This window comes from Ostrinia nubilalis, chromosome 5 (assembly GCF_963855985.1).
Source record: "Ostrinia nubilalis chromosome 5, ilOstNubi1.1, whole genome shotgun sequence".
NCBI classification, from domain to species: domain Eukaryota; kingdom Metazoa; phylum Arthropoda; class Insecta; order Lepidoptera; family Crambidae; genus Ostrinia; species Ostrinia nubilalis.
In genome coordinates, this window is record NC_087092.1 from 1,555,221 (window position 1) to 1,582,654 (window position 27,434).

At 36.4% G+C, this 27,434-nt stretch overlaps 1 protein-coding gene across 3 annotated transcripts in view; it reads right to left on the minus strand.

Moving 5' to 3' along the window:
• LOC135071614 (adhesion G-protein coupled receptor G2-like) overlaps positions 1-18,185 on the minus strand; it is a 54,193-nt gene extending 36,008 nt beyond the window's left edge. For all 3 annotated transcript variants that reach the window (XM_063965375.1, XM_063965374.1, XM_063965376.1), the window contains exon 1: positions 17,971-18,185. The gene's annotated coding sequence lies outside the window, so the exon portion shown is untranslated. The remainder of the gene's footprint in view (positions 1-17,970) is intronic.
• Positions 18,186-27,434: the final 9,249 nt, after the last annotated feature.

The window sequence follows — 27,434 nt, forward strand, 5'->3', positions numbered from 1 at the left end:
TTAATCCATCCAAAACGAGTAAACATCTTCTGAGAAAACACTTGACTTTGCAATGTCGAAGACATGTGATCATGCCGTGGAATCAGATAGAGTTAGAGATACCTTATTATTACATTAGTTAGGTACTTACTTCTAAAACTAAACTAAACGTTTTTATTACTATAAAAATAAGTATTTTTATTGTAGCGTTATTGGTAGGTAAAGGATGAGAGGTAGAAGGGGTGTGCAAATCCAGCGTGCTTATAATGAGTTTACGTTAGGTGTGCTCGCTAGCGAGTGCGTCAAAAATTCGTCGTTATGGGTGCTGTAGACCAGCGGTTCCCGAATGGTGGTCCGCGGAACCCTGGGGTTCCGTGGAAAGGCTGCAAGGGTTCCGTAAAAAATATTATCCCACGTTTCGTGACCGACGTTGTTCGCTCGCACCGACTTGTTTACGCACAAGGGCGTGCGGGCGGAGTAGTACGGGGGTTCCGCTAGGAAAAGTATAATCAATTAGGGTTCCTTGGCAAAAAAAAATTGGGATACCCTGCTGTAGACAGTCGCTAGCGAGCACACCTAACGTAAAGTCATGGTAAGCACACAGAAGTGTTAGTCTAGCCATACCTACCTTGAATTTAATAACTCCACCTCTAAGGGGGTAAAATGGGATCCACGCGTACGAAGTCGCGGGCGGCCGCTAGTTTTATTTATACAGTTAATTGATACAGTACTGTAATAACCGGTGTAATTGGACACAAATCATTTAGCGCGGTAATTGCTACGTTATTCGGTGTAAAACGCCCCGACAAACATTATAATAAGTATCTACCTTCCAATTAGTCTAATAAATTCACATAAGGTTGGCAATGATAATACAATCAGACTGTGTTCGCCGCATTTGCTCTGTGACTCAGCCGAAGCATTCCGAAGGAAGCAGATAAGTTATCGGTTAACAAAATAATGCAGATATGATTTTTCTAGTCACCTGAAGCAAATAAACGCAGTGACGTTTATTCGTCAGTCTGAAACTGGGTTGTTGAACAAACGACAATGTGCGTATTTGTTTGTTTCTTCTGTTTATAATCGCTCTGTTTGTCTTATAGTATTGTCAGTAAACTTACTGATGAATTACACACAACAATCTAAAAGAGTTGCTGAAAAAATTTAAAATCTTTTTTATCAGTTTTTTTTTTATAGGAATGGTTTTCATATGTATTCGAGATAAGAGCTGAGACTCACAACATTTAAATCTCTTGTCAATTATGCTCATCAAAACTATGTATAATGTATATTATAGGTTCACTAGCGGCCGCCCGCGACTTCGTACGCCTGAATCCCGTTTTTCCCGCTAATTCCCGTTCCCGTGGGAATTTCGGGAATTCCTTTCTTAGTGCACCTCTACGGTACCTAAGCTACGTCCCTTCCAAATTTCAAGTGCCTACGTTTAGCCGTTTAGGCTGTGCGTTGATCTGTCAGTCAGTCAGTTTCTCCTTTTATATATTTAGATTAAATCGATCAAAGTTCAGTAAAACCAATCTGGGATAAATTACCACGCCACCATGAGCAGACTGCAGAGGGTGTATTACAACCATATTACAACAGACTGTGCAAGGCATGTGACGTCGACACATTTTGTTATAAGCCACTGAAATTCAGGCGTGCAGTGCTGTAATCCTTTGCAGCGGCAGCAAATAAGTAGTATTGTGTTTTTCGTTTCGTCGTCGTCGTCGTCGTTTCAGCCAAATGACGTCCACTGCTGGACAAAGGGCTCCCCCAAGGTTTTCCACAATGAACGGTCGTTCATCGTCGCATGCAATGAATTAGTTTTTCGTTTATTATTTTTTAATTTTGTAATTTGTAACACACACACACACACACACACACACACACACACAGCCTGCATGCAAGCCTATGTTTCTTTTTTTTGCCCCTTTGACTGTTTTTTACGAGATTGTAATAATATATAGAATCCATTATTGGCTGTAAGAACAAAAATACCTGTTTGTATTATTATTATAAAGAGCTGTGGTTTTCTGAATAAAGAAAAATAAAATAAAATAAACTGTCCACATTGCATGCCGAGGCAGCCTTTGATTAAGACATCACATAGTTCTTAGTACTTTTAGTTACAATAATTCTTTTTCATGTATGCGTGTCTGTCTTGTTGGTTGTCCAAATAAATAAAATAAATAAATAAATGATTTGAGACCTGCAACATTTAAGTCTCTTGTCAATTACGAGTATGCTCATCAAAACGATATTACGTGGTCATTTAAAAACTTTGTTTGCGATATCAATGTTCCATCCCTACTTATTCGACGTATTCGGTAGGTATCTAAATCACCACCTGTATAATGGATGGATGAATTAATACTAGATTGATTGATTTATTGCTACCTTATTAAGTTTTTCCAGATGCAATAAAACAGTATTCATTTGCACAAGACACAAATAGAGATGTTAGGTTATTCAATAAGGAAGATTGCCTTTAATAAGCCGCCTATGGCTATCGTTGCCTACGAGGAAGGCGCGGCATTGCTATTGCCCCAAGTTGATGGTGCAATCACCAGAGAATCAGCCAGTTATTACTCACTTAAGTATACTTGGTACTTGCCGAGGAAAAATATTGAAAACGTTATTTCATCACGATTAAAAATAGTTTTCTTAGTTATCATTATGCTCCATGATATTTTGACCAATGCCTACAATGCTTGAAAAAATTTATGGTCGAATTTAGGCTGATTTTCCATATTTTCAAATATACACCTATCAGTACGAATTCAAAATTTTGCAGGACTTGTATGGCTTTACATTAATTTAACACCTAGTCTTTCTTGGTAAAATCTACCTAGTCTTTTTCATACTTTAATTTATTTGGGAAATAGGAACTTCTCGGAATATACAGGGTGTTAGGTAAATGGGTATATGAGCCGACACTAGCCCATGTTAACATGGGCATATAAATGGTATGGTGAAGTCAGAAAATTGATATCTTCATTTTAATTATTTTAATTTTCATAAAATCGGATTTTATAAAATTTATTTTGTATGAAAATTTAAAAAAATAAAATGATAATATCAAATTTCTGACTTCACCATACCATTTATATGCCAATGTCAACATGGGCTAGCTCATATACCCATTTACCTAACACCCTGTAGACATTCTCATTAAGATAATTAGATACCGCCCATTTAATATGTTTTCAGTTAAAAGTAACATTATCCTTGTTTTATACATATTCCTACTGAAGATATTACAAATGTTGTGCGTACCTATGGCTTGTGGTATATTAATGAAACGCTAAGATATTAGAATGAGTTGTTATTGCTCAGATAATGACGGCATTATCAAATGCAATATTGTTTGTTTTATTATACACAATGGTTTAATTTAACTGTAGTTTTACGACCTGTTTACATAATCATAATGGGCCCTTCAACCGCAGATAGCTGCAGTATGACGTTTCAACGGGAAATAAAAATATTTTTATGGTGCGGCGTGGATTGCAATTTGCTAATAGTAATCAACCCACACAACTGAAGGAATGAAATAAGTTAAATTAACGTTTTACACTAAAAGACAATTTTACTTAGATATACCTACAATAATTCTTCCTCCCCAGCCCGTCTGACTTGCTAGGGGAGTGTTGGCCTCCTGTGCCTCTGGTAGAGACGATCGTGCTCCTTCAGTGGAAACTACCTAAAGTGATATTCTGCGAAAGTGATTTTTTGAGAAAGTGACCAAATTTTCGCGATGACATTTTGTGTATATGACGTTCTACGTTAAAACCATGCTGTTGATAATAATATCTTATTATCTGGACTTTCTGGAGCCAGTGAAAAAATGCTTATGTACCAAATTAAATTATATTTACTGGAATAAAATAAGAATGGATATTACTTATAACACGCATGCGTGGTAAATCGCCAGTGAATGTGCAGTTTGTTTATATTAGTGTAAGCTGAACAAAAAACAATTTGAGTTTTTTCGCAGTATACAAACAACATTATTGAATTTAATTGTACGTATGAACAGCTATAAAGAATTTGAAGCATTTTCATACTTACAATAACACACAATTTCAAAAAGTAACTTCAATTGATGGGTAGTGTCAAATACCCTAGTTTGTTAATATTTTCTGCAGCATATAAACGGCGTATCTTTTTTACCCTAATTTAGAAAGTTAATATTTTACAGCTTGAATGGACAATAAACCTAAGTATTATGGTTTTAATTTCAATTCGATATCTCCACGTGTTCCCAAGATCTTGAGTAACAGACGGACAAAAAGTCATCCCATAATATAGATTCCGGTTTTTTTCTTTTAATGTACGGAAATGGAAGCGTAATAAACGTTCATCTAAACATCAAACCACCACCGACTTTTAGTTGGCCGATAGTTAGGCCAGATTTTAGGCCGGTACCAAATCGGTGTAATGTGCGCACTTCCATACATGTCCATACTGATTAACAGCCCGACCCAACTATCGGCCGACAAAAAGTCTGTGGTCTGCGACTAGGCTTAATGAATAAAATGAAATCATATCGTAGGTATCATACAAAACAACTACAACTACAGCCATAAGGCAGTAAGTTAGTACAATTAAACAAAGTTTACGTACATTTAAACAAAAGCGTAAGTAATGATTAAATATAATAACTTCCTTTAAAAGCAAGAAGTGCATTTATTCGCATGACATGTATTATGAAGTATGTACAATATGTAGTTTTCCTTAAACCGATACGATCTACTTTCACGCGCCATATAAATTAACTTTAATAGTCGACAACTGTGTTTCTTATTATTATTGTAATAACAAATCTTTACATTGCAAGAACAATGTAGTTCGCGCTGTCTATGCGCTTTGTTCTTTTAATTTCAGTACGCAACGGATTTTAATGCTGTTTTCAGCAAGAAATAGAGTGATTTATAAGAAAGGTTTAGGCTGAGTTGCACCACCTTATTTATTTATTTTATTTAAGGCACAGCTACAGAGAACAAACAATAACGATACAATTAACACAACAACATAACAACAATTAACATAACAACAATTTTAACTGTAACAATAACCTGTGCTTTTTGTATGGAGTTTGAAGGCTTTTTTCAAAGACGTTTGTCAAAGTTAAAGTAAGTAAGATGGTGCAACCCAGCCTGTGCGAAGCCAGGGCGGTAATTATAAATAATAGGCGTTATAGGCGATCACTAGTAAGATTTTATTTAAATTTTATGGGGATCTACAGAAACTACTGCCACAAAACATAGTAACAGAAGACAATAACTGGCATGTACTTAATTTTGCTTACGCACACAGAAGCGTGTCTCAAACCGGCGACATTCACAGACAGGCGCTTGCACTGGTTTAGACTGGTTTGCGACACTTTGTATGTAGATTGTCTTCTGCTCCCATCTATTTTGGTGCTACCCTTAAAAAACTGAGTTACATCAACAATTAATTATGAAAGGCTCATACTTTCTTCATTTCAGTAAACATTTGTATGAAGGAAGTACAACTTCCGGACTTGTATTACATCAATCTTTACCGTTAACTAACAGAAATTTTAATTAATAATAATACATCAAATCAACTGTACATATATCCGCTCGTTAAATAGGTGATGTATACCTACTTATGTATTTAAGGAACTGTTATAGATTCATAACATGATGCGTAATAAGCATTGGACTCTTAAATACAGTTTTTAATTATAATTTTGGTTAATCTAACGAATTAAATCTCTTTCAAATAAGACGTTAATTGGTGTTTTTACCCGACTGCGCCAGAAGGAGGGTCATTAGCTATGTATTTAGTTGACGAAAGGAAAAATTGGTTTGATTGTTGAAACAATTTATATTTATTCATCAATTTTGCCTGAAAGGTCGTTGAGATCAAAAACGAATCGCTGTTGTATAACTCTGGCAGAAAACATCCTAAAGGTAACTTGATATCTCTCACATAACTAGATAAATAGATAGATAATAACTAGATAGATAGAGGTAACTTTAAGAGATATCTTACCTTGGTGAAGCTTATTGCGTGTATAATTGTTCGACAAATACAAATAATTTATTTGCTCCAAAGATTGTATTTCCAAAAATCTGATTATTTTAAAACCATGGTCATGGTCAATAAATGGTCGTCTCTCTTTCAGCCATAGGAATATAATTCTAATTCGTGAAGTAGTAAAATCAGACTACTGTTAACCAGTACCTCTAGTAGGAAAAACTTTCGAGTTCGTTTCGTTGCGTATTCAAAGTGTCATCGAAAAATTTTGTATGAAAAATTAAACAGCGCCCCCTAGGGCGGCTATAATATAGGGGGCGCTGTTTAATTTTTCATACAAAATTTTTCGATGACACTTTGAATACGCAACGAAACGAACTCGAAAGTTTTTCCTACTAGAGGTACTGACCAGACAAACTTGATGGTATGACGCTCACAATAAGTATTGAAGTGGAACTATAGATGGCATTGCCATCGGCCCTGACACAGTGCAAGAGCATGGCGACTCGGATATCGAAAAACTGATCTCGATGAATCGATTAGTCGAAGAACAATCGGTTTTTGCCGCGGCGGCAGTCATGCGCGAGCGGCCGCTGTTGAATGTCTCTATCACTTTCTTGCGAGCGATTTCTTTGTCTCCACTACTAGAGAAATTCAATTATAACAAAAAATTTAATGTTAATAAGTTGTAACGACGATGCTAATGGCAAACAAAAGAACGTCGACTAGTTTTTTTACTGGCTGGTCAAGTTGGACCTGCTTACGTATTTTCATTAGCCCAGCCTCCCACTTGGTGCACCGACGATCTGCTAAAGTTGGCGGGAAGCGGACAACGCAAGATAAGTCGATCCGTGGGGATCATGACCGTTCACGAAGATATTTGAGTCCCAAATATACTTGTTTAGTTAGGTAGAGTCACTTAAACAGTTTGTTAAAAGACATTCTATTCTCTTCGAGCTCTTCGCCTTTTCCTTAGAAAAATGCATGCCATTGAAAATAAGTTATCGTTAAGCTGTCAATTTGTTAAATTGAGTATCACTTTAGTAGAGTCTAGATTTTCAGAGACATTCACTTTTTCATCTACGTATTGTATGTACACTCGAGAGCACATCGTGCTAATACTTTATGTTGCAATATCGCTCTTATTACGACTACAAAAGACGCCACAGCTTGATGTGCTACTCTAAGCAATAACAACAACGAAATATATTGCAGTTGCGACTTCTGAACGCTAAATAGCGTCACTTATTCTGTTATTAAAGAATATCTAAACTATAAAATGTGGCATCATCCCGGCAATTAGTCTCAGCTATTTAACTAATGCAGTACATAACGTTTTGCGCCACGAACGACAATTATCGTCGGACACGACACTCGCTAACGCGCTTGACTTATTATGGTAATGTCAAATCTACTAAATGCGACAGTTTTTTATGCTGTGATGATAGCAAGAAAAAAGTAGAAAAATAGAGTTTTGAAGAAGATATCGTATAAAAATTCTACAGTTAAAGAACATACCTAACTACATTATGAAGGATCTACCGTGTCAAACAGATAGCTGAAAGTAACTGAATGAAAGGAAAACTATGCTCTTAGGTGTTCCTTACAGGAGGCTTAAGTACAAGATAGAAGATAAAATTATAATAATGCATTTTGAAAGAAGTACTACGTCTAAATCAAATCTGTAAGGATGAGCTCATACTTGGTCGGTTTGTTCCAATTTCAGTTTAATTGAGAGATTATTTTTTTCACTCATGACAAAATTTAAATACAAAATACTTTCACCTGTAACATTTATTGGTGTCATATTCTCCCAGATAATATTTATTCCTGCTTTGCTTCTATGTTGCAACTCGAGTCATCGGAGAATGTAGCCCAACTGGTTGGTTCGCACAATACAATTGTTCGTAGGAGTTCCAAGAAACCACTCGTGCCGGTGACATTTGTGAAATTAAGCCATGTCAACGGGAAAGGAGATAATTTAACATTATGTTAATAACAAACTACTTGTAGGTATATGATATTAACTAATAATTTAATTAATAGCTCAACAATTGTCAAGGGAAATCTTCGCATGATACAATCATGATATATTTTATCAACGTCAACAAGACCTCTCTTTCATATAAAAATGTCAAGGCGGGCTTGAAAATGCATGCTTAGTTAACTTTAATTGATATTTACTTTGACTTTAATTTCATTCAAGTAATCCATCCTATTTTTTCTATGCCTGGCAATAAAGAAGAGTAACTTAAATTTTCATTATCGTCATCATCAGGTCATTTAGTCTCCATTTCTTTTCTTGGAGGACGACCCTCTGTAATTTCCCAAAGACAAGGGTACCTCCACAAAGTACTTTACAGTTTTTAAAAATATTCCTTCAATTGCAGACTTGTTCAAACCTATTTATGTCGACCTTGTATAATGCTTTATTGAATGAAATTGCACTAATTGTCTAATTATTTTTTTTGCAATATCCTTCCTGATGAAGAATAAATAACCTATTAAAAATACAAAGTGTTAAACCTGAGTAGGTATTTAGAAAATTCAATTGTGGTTTATTACACGTGCTAATAATAATTTTCTCTAACAGTTTTTGTTTAAATCTCTCTACTTTAATACTGGATAGATTATTCTGTTCTGAAACGGGATGTGAAAATATTTTAAACGGTTACAGACAGAAAGTTATACAAGATAGAGTGACAAGTATATCTTGTAATACCAGAAATGTTACACTTCAACGAAATTTTAGCGCGATAGCATTTCTTTGAGCAATAATCGACATAAAATAAATAAAATCAAAATCAAAGTGTCTGTTTGTCGTGTCAAAAAAACAGCTTCTTGCCATATTCATGAAACGCAGGCGAAACAGCGGCTAGACGCTGGTTTATTAAAAAAACTATAGTCTCTGCTGATTAAATTATTTATAACGTCTTCACAACTATGCCGTGTTGACTGCTAAGAAACCAATACTTTTTCTCTCTATTATGTCCCGTTGCTTATGCATTCAAAATCAAAATCAAAATCAAAAATATTTATTCAGTTTAGACCACAAGTGGCACTTATGAACGTCAATAGAAAATAATAAAAAAAGAAAAGGTAGCCCTTATGGGGCACTTTACATGTCTCCTTATCTTTTGGGCCCTACCAGCGCTTCGAGACAAACATATGGCAAGTGCTGAGAAGAAACGCCGGAACAAACTTACGGAACAAACTTACATTAATCAAATATCGATGGATCTATTGTAGAGTCCCACAGTTCCGGATGGCGCACACCGCGCGAATCCTCCCACATCCGACATTGTGTCTGGCGACCTTTATGCTGTTCCTTCAACCTGAGAACCAGGGCTGTCACTCACCACCACAAATTAAAACAATTTGACTGTACAGAGAGGCAGCACCACCAGACTGGCTGGCTATCATTTTTCTTCCCAAATAGAACTACATTAGAATTTTGTCCATCTCAAAATAAAACAATTGCACATCGAATAAAAAGAACAGTAGGTACCAACAACACAGCACCAATGGTGCTCAACTAAAATAGGACCTATTACAGATACATAAACTAGTAGTAATAGCACAGTGTTAAGTTTATTGTGCCCTTGATAGTACCAAAAAGTACAAGACGGTGCAGACTGTGTGATTCCCATTAAAAATACCAACGTTACTATAATTCTACTTCATTCACACTATGACTAATGTTTTCACATGTGTAATAGCAATTTATGAGCATGGTGTCAGATTTAATTATTGTGACTGATATGAATCATGTATTTACTAACAATTTTTAGAAGCAATAACCTAGCTAGTTAATAGCTGACGTCCATTGCATGGATCTTATCAAAGAACCAATTGGATTCAAGCCTGTAGATCCCAAATTAAGAAGTATCTCACACGAATCCAGATCCAATAGATTGAAACAGCTAGTCAACACGTGGCTCTTCCATAGATTTTGTACGGAAAAAGAAACCTGAAAAGGAAACCTTATGACGACACTAATTCGCGAACTGTGTTAACATACTATTATTGATTTCAAAGCATCTAAAATCGAAGTTTCAAGCTTTAAAACAAACTTTTAATTCTTACATTAAGATTTTTTTAAACCTGTCTAGAGTTCTGTCTGTTCAAGTGACAACCCTGCGCCTGCTCTCACGACCTCGCGAGGAAATTAAGATTTTTCCACAGATTACGTTAGGTCGTTTCGTTCAGTATTTGTTTGCTTCTAAAGTAATGGGCCCGTTATTAGCTAGGCGCGGCGGTACACTCGCGCGCCGAATCGCGACGATATTTCAACTTGACTTGGGTAAATACCTGAACAAATGCTCGCTGGGGCGACGAACCCTTCAAACTTGGTCGGTCCTCGGTCACACCCTAGCGTAAAGTTTTTTGAAAGTTTTAACTGATTGACCGTGAGACGTAGGTATAGCTGGAAACATTTTCTTCAGTTATCAAATCGCCCTTATCGTATCGTATATTATCGTAGCGCTTTAAGTTGAAGTTTGGAGAGCCCCATTGAGTTGTTACTAACAGCCGTATATGTAAGACAGTGAGTCACCATCAGTATCTGACATAATAAGCAAATAGTTATACATGAATGACTCTTCATGAATCGATAGATATACCGGAGACCCCCTTGAAATGGATTGACATGGTTTAAAATATCATTGCAAATTACTCGTGTTTACGCATTATTCCCTACTCCATCTCGTAGAACCTTAAGTGGTCGCATATGACCAGGGTAACAATTGATTCTTAATAATTATGTCTCGATTCGTTACATAATACATTCTATTCCCGCAATTTTCGGATTCTATCACGTACCTACACTACCTACCTAAAGTTTTAAAAATATTTTTAAATAATCAAAAAGAAAATGTTCGAACGTAATATTTTTAATCACTTTCGACTCGACTGTACTTGTTTATTGTATTGTTGTTAAATTTAGTGCAGCCCAAATAGGTGTGTTCGGAAGCAGTGTCACCTTTGGTATAAATTAACCTTAATGACTTTCGCCAGAAATAATTAACTAAATGCACCCTAAAAATAACGTGAGCTGAAAGTAATCTGCGCAATTGTTGTAACCAATATACTTACTTGTGCAAAGTAAATGGTTTGTAATATTCTTTTGAGAAATAAACTTTAACCCTAACAATACTCAGCTACCCAGTTCATTTAAAACTATGTCTTTGAAGCATTCAACACCGGAGGGTGTTCACTATACAGTAGGTGTAAAAAGGAGTTTTTACACCTACTGTATAGCTTTATCTATACTACCAAGGGAACTACTGCGAAGATCAAAGATCAAGTTACGTGCGACTAGCTAGAGGCATGTGCATCTCACGACAGCCAGCGGAGAGTGACGAGCGATGGGAGATAAGGTAACTGCTCTACATAAATGTCTAACGCCCGTATTCACAAACATTACTATGAGGTCTCACAATGCTCGTGGACGCACAGGTCCACGAACCTATCACAGAGCTCTATTCAACGCTGTGCGTTCGATTTGCTGCTTCACTTAAGCAAGCATCGTTTTTGAATACGGGTGTAAGCAAGCATTAAACTAGCTTTGTGGTTCCAACAGAGTAAAGTAGGACAATCCCCACTCTTCCCGTAGATTTAAGGAGGCAACTAAGAGAGAAATATGGAAACTTTAGGCCTCTCCAATCTGTCTAACCAGGGTGGGAAGTCCAAGCCAAATTCTCTATTTGCCTCTGGTGAATCAGGGAGTCGTGTCCCTGCAGTGCAGAAATGACCAACTTGAGCAACAAGGTAATACCATATACTAACGTGATAGAACTATTTTATAGTTCCTCCAATCAGACAGTCAAAGAAATTAATTCGAAGACAAAGATATGACAAACCGCAAGCGCCTCTCACGGCAATCAGTAGACAGTGACGAACGATGGGAAATAAGGAAAATTCTGTCCGTTTTAATTGCAAGCTTGAACTTAGCTGAGTGCTTGTCGACGCTGAATGTTTGCAAGTATAGGGCAAATACCGACACGCGATGCAATGAGGGTTTTCGCGATTGAAAAATCCGCCAGATGGCAATACGTAGACGCGAGGTCCAAATGCTGCATGATTGGTTATTTTTGACATGACATTGATATATCAAAATTCACCAATCATGCAGCATTTGGACCTCCCGTCTACGTATTGCCATCTGGCGGATTTTTCAATCGCGTAAACCCTCATTGGAAGATTATTACCACACAACCGGCGAAAATCGAGTTATCCAAATAATATTTCATCAGGGTAAGCCTAAACTTCTCATAGACATGGTTTCAATTTCAGACCTCCCATTCCAACAAATTGGAACTCTCTGAGTGGTAAAATGAAAGTACCTACCTACTATACTACTTAATTTGAAACAGTTTTTTATGCTTAACAAGGCAGTTATTTGACCACAAATGTTAAGTGGGATGCAGTCTTCCTAGGGTGGTACATATCTGCCCTGTAAGTGCCTATTCACTCTCGCCGTGAAAAGGCCCGGATTAATAGTCTTCAGGAAAGACAGCAGCAGGCAGCGAATTTCAGACCCTAGCTGGCCCTAGTTGCAGCTCTAGATTTTAGTAAATTTAAACATGTAGAGAAGGTATATTTTTAATAGTAATAAATACGAATACTTAACTTAGGTACCTACCTACTACTGCCGCAAAACAAAACTCGTTCACGTTTATGAATTATATAAAACTACAATTAATTACTATAGGTAGGTATACTAGTTTATTCAATAATAAGTTGTTATACTGAAAACATTAAAGATTTTCAGGTATGCACACGCGTTCTTCCGATGTCTCAAATCGCTGGCGGCGGAAAACGAGCGAATCGCCGTGATAGCGATAACGTTTATTGCTTTGTAGAGACGCCACGTCCTGCGTGACGTGGTTTTAATCTTTATTTGCTTGATAAACTAACTTTTGCCCGCAACTTCACTCTAGGTCTGTTACTGTAAGACTCATCGCGGTTATGTTTCACTTTTGAAAACCAGGATAAGAACTATCCTATGGTTTTTCCTTCCTAGGTCTAAAACTATCTCTATATTTTAATGAGATCGTAACAAATGCATGAAAATTCCGATTCTTCGAACGTGTATAACTTGCCTTAGACTGATCCTAAGACTTTGACATCAGTACCATGACATGGGTACCATCTTATTTTTACTTTAACAAACGTCAAAAATCTGTCAAACTCCATACAAAAAACACCGGTTATCGTTAAAGTTACGGTCAAAGTTAGGTGGTGCAACTCAGCCTAAGTATTGCTCTTAGCGAGGAGTAACTACCTATACCATTTGAGTTTCTTCCGCCACTTCTCAGCACCAGCCAATATGTTGTCCCGAAGTAGTGGTAGGGCAAACTATATTTGGGACACGTTCTGGAAAGGTCCACAGTACTGAATAAAAGCTTTGACTTTGATCTTATTTTTGTTGTTGTGTTGGCCGGTACTTTTAAAAAAGGCCCATAATGGTGCCTGAATGCTCTCCTTCATCTAAAGCTGTTCAGAGGTTGAAGCATGAAAAAGTAACCTAACAAACAGACAGAGTTACTGTGTTACATAGTTAATTTTATTCAACGTTCTGGATTTTCCACGCCCTGTAGGCAGTATAAATAAAGCGCTATAGCTAAATTGCCTCCCCTTATCTTAGATAAGTACTGGATTGATTTGTTTTTACACATTACACATTGGGACACATTAATTCGCGTCCATATCACTGATGGCGCCATCATACAGGTTGTACTCCGACAGCATGTCAAGATAATCACGTGACTTAGGCAGTTCTATGTTGGATATTGCAAAAAATATTTATGATGTCGACAATAACAATTTGGTGTTTGTTTCAAATCAAATAATTTATTCAGTAACTATAGGCTCTTTCCAGGGCGTTTATTTGCTATAGTGCCCTTTGGTTAATGATTTTCAATTGAGAGGAATGTTTTGATTGAAAAATATGCTAATTAATTATTTGAGTATTTGTAGGAATGAAATATCGGAAAATTATATTGCATTTTTGCCATTTTAATAACAAGTTTATTTTCAAACTTTCGTCGAAAGCATTTGACAATATGTAAAGTAGATAATTATCCACCGAAAGTGAACTTGCTCCACGACATTCGTCACCTGAGCTCGTTGATTGGCAGGGATCCGCATATCATTGCCTCAGGCCAGAACTGGCCCAGTCTCCATTGATGACAACTTACGGCCTTGTGGACCCGGTACAGACCAGCTAAATTCTGTGGGCTCTTATCCAGTTGTAATAGAAGCTAATTTTCAACAATTTATAGTCTGGTGTGATGACGTCTGTACCTACATAATTGCTTATTTAGCAGCCAAACGACATTAAAATATTATTTATGCAAACAACATTTGAAAAAGCCATTTCGCAGATTTGAGCGACACCTCGTAAACTACTACAAGCTCATTTGGATTTGGGAATTTAGGGCTTTTACGGCCGAATACTGAAACGCCATTTAAATATTTGACGGCTTCTCAAATAGTTAAGCAGCTCCTAAACTTACATTTCGCATACTCAAAACAATATCTGAGCAGTTCTCAATTTTTAAGCACCTCTCAAATTAAGTTGCACTCAAACGCCACTCAAATGAATTTTCGCATACTGAAACGCCATTCAACGCTAAGCATTACTCAAACAACTGTCAAATCGTCTTAAGCAGCTGTTAAATTTGAGAGTGCTTGCGCGGTATCTTAAATCCTATTCTTATACCTAAATAGTGGTAAATAATGTGTGTCATCGTTATCATTTCTTTCGAGCCTCGAGGAAATACCTAGATCTAATCGCAGGAACGCAATAAGGCTGAACGCTATTGAAAAATATTATTATAATGACATGCAATTCCGAGCGAGGTTCCGCGTCCCTAAAGAAACGGTGTTGTTTCTGGATTCATAATTTGGAAGCTCTTTGAAACCCCTCACCAAATGCCATACAACCAGTGGACCAAATACTTATTATAACCCTACTATTCTACGCAACGGGAAGTTATGAACGTGTACTAGGTGATATCTTCCAAATCTAACAGCCAACTGTGCATCGTATAGTGCACGAAGTAACAACCAAAATAGCTGCTATGAAATCGCTTTACATAAACATGCTTATTTCTGAGGATTAAGGGGACATCGCATAGCAGCATTTCCAAGAGTTGTTGATTTGTCAATTTGATGCTCTGTCAGTCCACAATGATAAATGTCAATTGTGGTTACGTTTCGGTCCACGATCGCCACTTAATAGATTTCAACAATAAAAAGTATCACCTTTAAAATTATTTTTTTAATTAAATAAAAATGCAAGCATTAATTTTTTTATATGATAAAACGAGATTTATATATAATAGAAACTAAAATTAAACTGTTCTATGTTAAGTTGATTGAGTATATTTCCATAAAAGACAATACATAACCAAACGATGCTGCGTGTAATGGATAAAAAACGTAAAGTTATCATTTGTGTAAATGAAAACATACTTTTTTTGGTAAATGTTGCCAGTAGGTAAACATTTGAGAGCTGCTTAGCTGATCACGGCTTCAAATCCGTTGAGTGGCGTTTGAGAATACCATTTAAAATTGAAGGATACTTAAATTTAGGAGCCCGTCAGCTGAGTGACAGATTTGAGTAGTGTTTCAGTATTCGGCCGTTAATGTCTAAAAGTAATACTTAAAACTGATCTGAGACTCTATCGGCCGAATACTGAAACGCTACTCAAATCTTTCACTCAGCTGACGGGCTCCTAAATTTAAGTATCCTTCAATTTTAAATGGTATTCTCAAACGCCACTCAACGGATTTGAAGCCGTGATCAGCTAAGCAGCTCTCAAATGTTTACATAATGGCAACATTTACCAAAAAAAGTATGTTTTCATTTACACAAATGATAACTTTACGTCTTTTATCCATTACACGCAGCATCGTTTGGTTATGTATTGTCTTTTATGGAAATATACTCAATCAACTTAACATAGAACAGTTTATTTTTAGTTTCTATTATATATAAATCTCGTTTTATCATATAAAAAAATTAATGCTTGCATTTTTATTTAATTAAAAAAATAATTTTAAAGGTGATACTTTTTATTGTTGAAATCTATTAAGTGGCGATCGTGGACCGAAACGTAACCACAATTGACATTTATCATTGTGGACTGACAGAGCATCAAATTGACAAATCAACAACTCTTGGAAATGCTGCTATGCGATGTCCCCTTAATCCTCAGAAATAAGCATGTTTATGTAAAGCGATTTCATAGCAGCTATTTTGGTTGTTACTTCGTGCACTATACGATGCACAGTTGGCTGTTAGATTTGGAAGATATCACCTAGTACACGTTCATAACTTCCCGTTGCGTAGAATAGTAGGGTTATAATAAGTATTTGGTCCACTGGTTGTATGGCATTTGGTGAGGGGTTTCAAAGAGCTTCCAAATTATGAATCCAGAAACAACACCGTTTCTTTAGGGACGCGGAACCTCGCTCGGAATTGCATGTCATTATAATAATATTTTTCAATAGCGTTCAGCCTTATTGCGTTCCTGCGATTAGATCTAGGTATTTCCTCGAGGCTCGAAAGAAATGATAACGATGACACACATTATTTACCACTATTTAGGTATAAGAATAGGATTTAAGATACCGCGCAAGCACTCTCAAATTTAACAGCTGCTTAAGACGATTTGACAGTTGTTTGAGTAATGCTTAGCGTTGAATGGCGTTTCAGTATGCGAAAATTCATTTGAGTGGCGTTTAAGTGCAACTTAATTTGAGAGGTGCTTACAAATTGAGAACTGCTCAGATATTGTTTTGAGTATGCGAAATGTAAGTTTAGGAGCTGCTTAACTATTTGAGAAGCCGTCAAATATTTAAATGGCGTTTCAGTATTCGGCCGTATATCTGTCAATTGTTTTAAAGGCGTGTACCTACCTAAGTAGAGTACCTAGGTATATCTGTCTGTTTTACGTTTCATACTAACACGGTACACGATTAAACCTATTTTGATGGGTTTTTGTATGGAACCTAGGAGGGACATGGACTACCTTTATCTCAATAACAAAGGGGTAATAGAGAATAAGGGTTATGTGCATGCAAGCTTCGAGCAGAAACAGCTCTAAGCTTATTTAACTTTAATTTTATCCTAGGACAAAATTTTGCAATTGAAATATGTTTCCTTCCTTTCTGAATAGTTACCTACACTTACTTTCTGAATAGTTCTCTTAGAACAACAAGATATTGGACTGATCGATAAACTTTTTTTTAAATTTACTACTGTATTTGTCATTACAATGGAAACACCGAAAGAGTGACAGACTGATCGCAGATAAAAGTTTTAAAAATAAATAATACTTAGTTATTTATCTTTATAATCAATCACCTTTTTAATCAAACGAATATTATTACTCAGAAATGACAACATTCTCAAGCGATTAGACTCATTAACGATTTGTTAAAGATTATAATCTAAATTTAATTAATTCCAATAAAACACCGCCCCTACTCTCCAACTAAGTATTTAGAGCTACTAAAATATCATTATTAACTAGTAATATTTTGTGATACATCAATTTTAATATACTTGTTAAGAAATAACTTTGTCTTCGTCATGCACGCATTTAGTTGTAGATACGATAAAAAGATAAAAAAAAAACAGTTTTATTGCTGAGATCTGCTTATTAAAAACCTTAAGAATCCACGTAGAGCAAAGTTTCTTCTCTGCTTTAAGAAAATACAGATAGAAGGTTTTCAGGATTATTAATTTCTACGTCATGAACTATTACAACTAATTTATCTAAACGAAAATCTCAACATAATTTCACTAATTGCGTGATTTTATCTCTACCCACTTATCATCAAAATCAAACGTTTACATTAAAAATAAGAATTTTCCGCGAACAATCATAAAACTAATGATCTAAGATTGATGTTAAGACTACTCAAATAATAATAACGTATTGTTTCAGTTAAACACGAATAACTCACCTGAATTTTTTATTTACACAACACAAAACTACTCATTCACTTCACAGCGCACTGGAAATAAATTCAAACACGAATTGATTATTTAAACCTCCGTGTGTTCGTCATCAAGAACAACCAGCACCCCTGAAAAAAAAGTTTGTCAGGCGCGATCTATCAGTTTTCGCGCCAATAGCACTTTTCAAATCGCCGCGTGCGCTCAGAAGCAACGCTTTCCACAAACTAATTTACTTTTCCTGCGCATTGCTCGCAATCGTAGAAGCAAACCGACCAAGATTAATATCAGTTGAATATAAAGATGTATTCGTATGTTATTTGCTCTTTAACGTGGTTGCATAATAATGCGTGTGATTGCTTGATTTGTTAGCATAGTTGTTTTGTTTAATTAACATGATGTTGCCTAAACTAGCAACGTTTTCAGGGACTGATCACAATCGAAGCTTTGTTTAGGTTCTCGGTAGTAACATGTTTTGACGTTAATTGTTGATATTTTCATCTTAATTTGCTATTTACACCAGTTTCAGAATATGTAGGTACTTGACTCTGTCTTTTCAGGGTAATTACAAACGAGATAAATTATATCGCTTGCAGCAGCGGCGGTTTTGCCCAAATCGGTATCCGCTATTTTAAAATAGTTTTTTTCTTGAACTTCTTTAACAGCTATAAAGCAGCTTGATAGACATTATCGTGGTTCTTGATTAGAGATAACTTTCGCTATCTTTATCCTAATCTACACCACTTGACACATTTGAAAGTATTTTGCTGTCTTTTTACAAAAACTTAGGTAAGTATCATTTCTAAGTGAAGAAAGACACTGGATCTCCTGATAGATCAGTGATTGATGGGACCAGTGATAAGTTCAAGAGATTGGGCAACACCTTTCTTAGGGATTTCAAAATAGTCATCGAATATTTTTGTTGCATTGCAAAATATGTGTTTGTTTGCCTGTGATAAATTACAAAAACAATACTTGTTATCTATCGTACCTATATGAACGCTGTCTATATACCTACTAAACACAATATTTCTTTTCAGAATATAAATATGACTAAGTATTACATTCAAAGAATCTGTTAAAAATGTTATTAATGCATTACACAATGTTAAATTTTAGATTAATCAATATTATCAGCAAAGATTCTGTTGTCTTGCAAACTTTGGCGACTCTATCGCAAAAACATTTAGGACAAACCACGGATGGATCTGCAAAAACATCATGGAATCTCACATTGACAATATACTTGCATCTACAAAATTACTTACGTTAGAAGATACTTAATTTAAGTGACGAAATCTGCAACTTGAAGTTTGCAACTTTTTAGAAGGGTCACTAATATTAGCATGCCAGAGAACGGTTCACGGTCTCTTCAAGGATGTGCGCGACGGGGAAAACACTTTTTTCCCATTGTTATCGGCCCAGCGATCTAAGACCTACCTTATTTGAGCTGTATTGGCGTTTGACGATTCTCATATTACTTTTGCGGATATCCTTGTTTCGGAAATCTACATGACTTCTGATGTGTCTCATTCTTCATACTCTCATTAAGGGTAATAGGAAAAAATATGTGTGAAATAATGAAACGCGGGTACTAACCCGCATGCGGAGATCTGCACGCGTGACGAAATTCGCATCACAGGAAAAGAGCACAAAAAGATTTAAAAAAAACTCATGAAACTCATTTACTTTTGCAAATAGGCTTTTAAAAAGCAGTTTTACACGTTCCAATATTAATAGGGTTAACCCTACCACTGCTTCGGAACAATAAATGGGCCAGTGCTGAGAAGAAGCAGCGCAAGAAACTCAGTCACTATTTAAACAATTAACATACAAGGTATCTGTAAGATAGTAAGATAGGGTGAACTAACGCGACTAGGGTGACCGAAAAAGTTCGAAAAAAACCTACTGGTTTATGGAGGTAAATAGTATTACCTACATAAAAAATGTTACATTGGCGCGAAATTTTATAAACAGGTAATAAATCCGTTGGTTTGTATGCCATTAGCTCCGATAATAGACACCAAAAGTTATCGTAATTAGTATTGATAAGCATCACTAATCAACTGATAAGTCGTAGGATATGTGTTTGTGCCATGTTGGGGGACCGTATGAATGAGACACGGGTTGTAGTTAGTCTCTGATATTAATCTGTTTATTAACGCGGACTGCACGTATATTTATACGATATAGATTATAGATAAATGACGTCACAGCATCAGCACTATACGTGATAAATGTGCTGACACTGTGAACGTGATCAAGATAAGATATGAAGAGATTTAGTATTGTGCATACCGGCACAGTACTCCCCCCCTTTAAATAAGAAATGAAAAAAAATAATGCACTAATTACAAAAACATACATAAATTATCTACGTTAATACAGGTTCAATGTTCAATCTCTACATACTTACATACAAGAAATAAAAATAATGTGCTAATTACATAATACAAATTACAATAACTATCTACGTTATACAAATCATGTGGTGAAAAATTGTGAAATGTTCATAAAGATGAAATTATAACAAAACAACCACTGGCTTCTTCCTTATCTGGCGTTTTCACAGTGTGGGTTGCCCTCGCGCAAGCTCACCGTTACGCGATGGGTGCGCTGTAGTCACAGCGTTCATGCCTTGTGTCCTTGCACATTTCATAAGCGTTATCGGCTTCTGAAGACCAAAGGATAGGCGAATTATCATTCTTGAAATATTCAAAGTATTCAACTTCGATACGCGGCTGCGTAATTTTCTCAATTCCTTAACTGTGTTTCACTTCATCGATTGCTTTGATTTCTGCTCTGTTGGGCGATTCCTTGGCTCGTTATCGGATAACCTAAGAAATTATTCGCTCTGGAGGGACTCACATTTTTCTAAATGATTGAATTCCCAAGTTAAGAGTCAGCGTTTTCTCACCGTAAGTGTTTATCTTTGAACCATTCGTGGTATATAACATATTGCTCATTTAGCATTGTTGCTTATCACTTTTACATTGCTCCCGTAACGATTAAAAAACCTCATACCACTTTTTCAGTCGGTAAAAATAAGGCGGTTAGACGGGTAGATAGCACAGAAGCCGTGCTGGCTGTGCGATTTTTAGTTTCCTTGGTTCGTTTGTTTCCCATCACATGATTTTTCGCATTTTTCTGCATACGTTGATACATATTATAATAACAAAATCTTCTTACTTGACTAGGCGACCTTGGCCTGTAACTGCTGCGTCGCAAATTTTCACGGTCATGGCACAATCATTATTTCAATTGCACATGTTATAGTTGTGTTAGCACATTTTCCATTGTTTGGTCTTGAATTTTGCTGATGTTGTCGTTGACTGCTGACTGCTGAGACTTCATTATTTTTGCATTATCTAATATTTTATCAGCGATTGGATTCTTTTGAAGTTCCAAGACTGATTCCAGCTGCACAGACGAGGTTGGTCCTTTTAGAAATCGGGAATACGGATGTGACAGGGGTACTGGCAGCGACTTCTCGTAGTGTTGTGTTGCACGACTTGCACGGAGTTGACATGATGACGATGATTGATGTTGAAGTGAAGTCACGGATTTGCTCTGCTCAATCGGGGTAACCAATTTGATGCCATGTCAGATATGGAGAGGATGGCGGAGACTGATGCCGAAGATGGTGGTGATGGAGGCTACGTCCCACATCACGATGGTTTGGTACGTTTATCTTCGTCGTCGTTTGTCGGGCTTCGTCTGCTTCTTCGACTTCGTTGGGACCTCCAATTTGTGTCATCTTCATTGGGTTCGTCGTCTTCTTCGTCGGGGTCACCAATTTGTGCCAACTTCGTCGGGATCATCTTCTTCGTCGGGGTCACCAATTTGTGCCATGTTGGGGGACCGTATGAATGAGACACGGGTTGTAGTTAGTCTCTGATATTAATCTGTTTATTAACGCGGACTGCACGTATATTTATACGATATAGATTATAGATAAATGACGTCACAGCATCAGCACTATACGTGATAAATGTGCTGACACTGTGAACGTGATCAAGATAAGATATGAAGAGATTTAGTATTGTGCATACCGGCACATGTTTAATGCGAATGTACATACTTAGGGTCTAAATTACTGTACATTCGCATTAAACATATTCTAAAGTTTAGACCAAGGCTTATATGTTTAGACTCTAAGCATATAAATATTTATAAAATAGTGATGATGATGATCCATCCGACCGATTTCGGCCATGGCGACCACTCCGACTCCTAGCTGTCTTGGCGGCGCTGGTGTGCCGCTTTGCCTGTTTTGATGTCATTAAATAATAAAACATACGGCCGAATACTGAAACACTACTCAAATCTGTCACTCAGCTGACGGGCTCCTAAATTTAAGTATCCTTCAATTTTAAATGGTATTCTCAAACGCCACTCAACGGATTTGAAGCCGTGATCAGCTAAGCAGCTCTCAAATGTTTACATAATGGCAACATTTACCAAAAAAAGTATGTTTTCATTTACACAAATGATAACTTTGCGTTTTTTATCCATTACACGCAGCATCGTTTGTTTATGTATTGTCTTTTATGGAAATATACTCAATCAACTTAACATAGAACAGTTTATTTTTAGTTTCTATTATATATAAATCTCGTTTTTGTCATATAAAAAAATTAATGCTTGCATTTTTATTTAATTAAAAAAATAATTTTAAAGGTGATACTTTTTATTGTTGAAATCTATTAAGTGGCGATCGTGGACCGAAACGTAACCACAGAAAAGCGCGGGAAACGGTGAACTGAGTAGGCGTCTTTTTTTGGCTTTTGTAAATTAAATTTAAAATAAGGATCAAATAAGTGGTGTATTGTATATATTTTGTTACTTTTTATCTGTATTTACGTAGTTGTTGTGTAATTTCATCAGTTATTCGGTAAGTCATTGCATTTTGATTTTTTCGTGATGTGTGAACCTGACGACCCTGGGGGAGGCGTAGTCCCCCAGGCGTCCAATTTTGTTACGATTTCTAATAATTTAACCGATATGGAAACCGATGGATCATTATTTGACACGGATGGGTCTGGAAATAATGTCATTTCAAAGAATAAACGTAAACGTTCCTCTGTGCAAAAAGTTTGTAAACACTGCAACAAAAAACGGAGAAGGAATCGAAAATCTAATTTAGGCGGCACTGCTAGTGAATTTGAATGCCAATGTATCAATGAACTTGCTACTTTAACGCAAACCGCTTCAACTCCTACTGATTCTTCACAAGTAGGTGATACACTTGTCCCAGGTCAAAAGACTAGTGAAATTCCAGGTTCTAGTGAAACACGTACTCCTGTAGGAAGAGACCTTTATGTAGCTACTGACTTAGCCCCTTACACAGTTCATGTGCAAAAAGAACAATCCTCTCCAAACGAAAATTGCACCTTACACCCCGTATCATTTGGGCATTTTCTCAAAAGAAACAATATTAAAAATATTGTCAATGGCAGTCTTAAAAGGATAGGTAGGAATAGAATTTCAATTGCATTCTCCAACTTTGAGGATGCCAACGCTTTCCTCAACAGTAACTTGCTGAAATCAAATACTTACAAAGCATTCATACCCACATTTAATGTGACACGGATGGGAGTCATCAGAGGTGTACCTGTGGGCTGGAGTGATGAGGATATAATAAATAATATTAGTGTTCCTACAGGATGTGGAAATATAATAAAGGTAAGGCGCTTAAAGAAAAAGACAACTTCTATTGGCAAAACTGAGTTTGTGCCAATTGAAACTGTTGTAGTGACATTTGATGGACAGATTTTACCAAAAAGAGTATTCCTATGCTACAACTCGCTTCCTGTGGACCTGTATATTTACCCCACAATACAGTGTTTTCAGTGCTGCAGATATGGACATGTAAAGAGTCAATGCCGATCATTAGCAAGGTGTTTTAAATGTGGAATGGGACACACAGGTGACACTTGTGATGTTGATGAGGAAAATATATCCTGTTTCTTGTGTTCTGGTCTTCATATGGCCACAAGTAGGAAATGTCCTGAGTATGATAGGCAAAGAAGCATCAAAGAATCCATGGCTAAAAGCTGCATAACTTATTCAGAGGCACTAAAATTACATCCTCCGATATCAAAGTCATACGCTGACGTTTTGGTATCGGGGCGTTCTGGCCAACAAAATCCTTTGATTCCTCTCAGCCCACAGCAACCACATAATAATAATAAACAGAACACTTTAAACTCGTCATATAAGAAAACAGTTTTCATAAAACCTAGAACACCGCATAGGCCTGGTAAAGGTTATGATCGTCATGAACACGTAGCACTAACTAAAGACTACAATACTCCTATCTCCCCCAGTAGAAGCATTCTAAATAATGATACAAACAGTTCACTTTCTAACCTCCCTATTAGAGACCTTATCATTGCGCTTATCACATCTTTGACACATAACAACATATTACCGTCCAACGTTGCCACACCGAAAAATGATGTACTAGTAAATAATATTTCTACTGTTTATGGGGAAAAAGTCCCTAATAGTGCAGTGGAATTGCAGGAGCATTAATAATAAGAAAAGCGACTTAATTTATATAATAAATTCCATAGATCCATTTATAATAGCTCTACAAGAAACTTGGCTTCGGCCTGACTCTGTTTTTAAAATTTCCGGTTTTTCTTGTATTCGAGAAGACCGTTTTGACAACTATGGTGGGGTTGCCCTACTTATAAGGCACCCAATACCATTTGTACATATTCCTATTCCGCAGCATAGTAATGATTTTTCGATTATCGCTGCTTCTGTAAATAATATTTCTTTTGTTTCAATATATATTCCACATCCCTCAACTTCTATTTTTGATGAAATCGAACCAATTTTGAGTGCAATACCTAAACCTGTTGTAATAATGGGGGATTTTAACTCTCAACACCAATCTTGGGGAAGTACTACTTCTAATCACTATGGAAATCGCATTCTTGACTTTTTGGATAGAAATAATTTATGTTTCCTAAATACTGGAAATGCTACACGGCGCACCCTTCCTGACGAAGGGGTGAGTGCTCCTGATCTCACAATCTGCAATCCCAGCCTTGCGTCCTCTCTAACGTGGTCGACCTTACCTTCTACATACGGAAGCGATCACTATCCGATATCTATAACCTTTCCAACTGACCAAAAGATATATCCTGCTCGTCCACCACGCCAAAAGCACAAATTACAAAACGCCGATTGGGATTTATTTAAAGAAAGAGTTCAAGAAAAGGTTTCGTCACTGCCTCCTATAATTAATACCAATCATAGCGAATGTGCTGAGGCTTTAGCTTCGTTATTGTTAGAGACTGCTGACGAAACCTTTCCTTCAAAAAATCCTGCTCGTAATAAGTTACCTGCTCCCCCTTGGTGGGACTCTGAATGCTCTGGTGCTATTAAAGAAAGAAAGGCAGCTGAAAAAAAGTATGTTTCGGACTCGAGTGAAGAAAATTTTGAATATCTTTCGCAAGTTACTGCTAGTACAAGAAAACTTTTTAAACAAAAGAAATGGGAAAGTTGGAAGAATTTCTGCTTTTCCATCTCTCCGGATACGCCTTCATCTGCAATTTGGTCGAACATTAGACGATTTAGGTCAGCTTTTAAAGAATCCACCCCAAAGGTTCTCCCTACATCGTTAACCGAGAAATTTTTAGATAGATTAGCTCCATCATCTGTCTCGGAATTAATTACTCCCTTGGTTATGTCTATGTCAGATAACGTACAATCTGGACTAAATGCTCCCTTCAGTTTAATTGAACTTAAAGGTGTTCTTTCTTACGTCAAGGACTCATCACCTGGTCCTGATGGAATCCCTTACTCTTTTCTCACTCAGCTTTCGGATTCATCTTTGAATTATTTTTTGAATTTAATTAACTCTATAATATTTACTGGAAATATACCCTCTTCATGGAAAGTTCAAGAAGTTTTCCCTGTACTAAAACCAAATAAATGCCCCTCAGAGGCAGAATCATATCGCCCAATAGCTCTTTCTTCGGTTATGGCTAAAATTGCGGAACACTTAGTTAAAAACCGATTAGAGTGGTATGTGGAGAATAAAGGATTTCTAAGCAATAGTCAGTTTGGTTTTCGAAAAGGTAGGAGCACGTCAGATAGCATTGCAATATTCACCACTGACATAAGACTAGCGTTTTCGATTAATGAACATTTGTTAGCAGCTTTTCTAGATATTTCCGCCGCGTACGATAACGTAGTGTTGTCCGTACTTGTAGAAAAATTGTATAAATTAGAGGTTCCTGTGATTTTAATAAATTTTATTGTAAATATCTTAGTCGGAAGAAGTGTACATATTTTTAATGAAGACTTGGAAAAAAGAACGAGGTTATTATGGAATGGGCTCCCTCAAGGTTCCGTTTTAAGCCCTCTTCTTTTTAATATTTACTCACATGATCTAGAATCTTCCTTTAGTAATGACATTAGCGTACTCCAATACGCTGACGATTTAGTTTTGTATATATCTGGAAAGAATACTGAAATCTTATGTAATACTTTGAACCATAATCTTTCAGTTTTAAAATTGTGGTTAGATAATAACGGCATGACTCTATCCGTACCTAAAAGTTCGGTTGTTCTTTTCACTCGAATGAGATGTCCACCACCAATTACAATTTCTTATGATAACATCCAAATACCGATAAGTAACGAAGCTAAATTTTTGGGAGTCATTTTAGATTCAAAGTTGACAGGACTTTCACATTTCTATTATATTAGTGCAAAATGCGAACGCTTACTTAATATTCTAAGATGTCTGCGGGGAGTATGGTGGGGAGCTCATCCGTTTTCACTAAAACTTCTCTATAATGCAATCATCAGAAGCATTCTTGACTATGGAACACAATTCCTGGAACCTTGCAGCGTGGTTGGTTTACGAAAACTAGATGTCATACAAACAAAAGCACTACGTACTGTTGTAGGTGCAATGAAATCAAGTCCCAATAATGCTTTACAATTAGAATGCGTGGATCCTCCTTTAAGACTTCGGCGACAGTTTCTTAGTGATAAATTTTTATTTCGTGCTTTGCAATTATCTCAACACCCCCTTTATCACAGATTACTAACTTTATCCGAATATATTCAATCTTCTTCGTATTGGACACATAAAAACCCTCCATGTTTGGTAATTAGCTTTCAAAAATTTAAATCTCTTCAAGCACCTACTCATAGATCACTTTATCTCCCAATATTCTCTTCAGATTATGATTCATTAGTATTATCCCTCAATATTTCCTTCGATATTAATATATCTAAGATGGACAGATATGCTAACTTAAAGTTTAATTTAATATTAGAAAACGACTGGTTTGATTGGCATCATTTATATTGCGATGCTTCAAAACATTACCAGGATGGTCCTGTTGGAGTAGGTGTTTTTCATCATCAGTATAAAATCCATCAAATGATAAAATTACCCCCTGAGTCTTCAGTATTTACTGGAGAATGCGTTGGTATACTC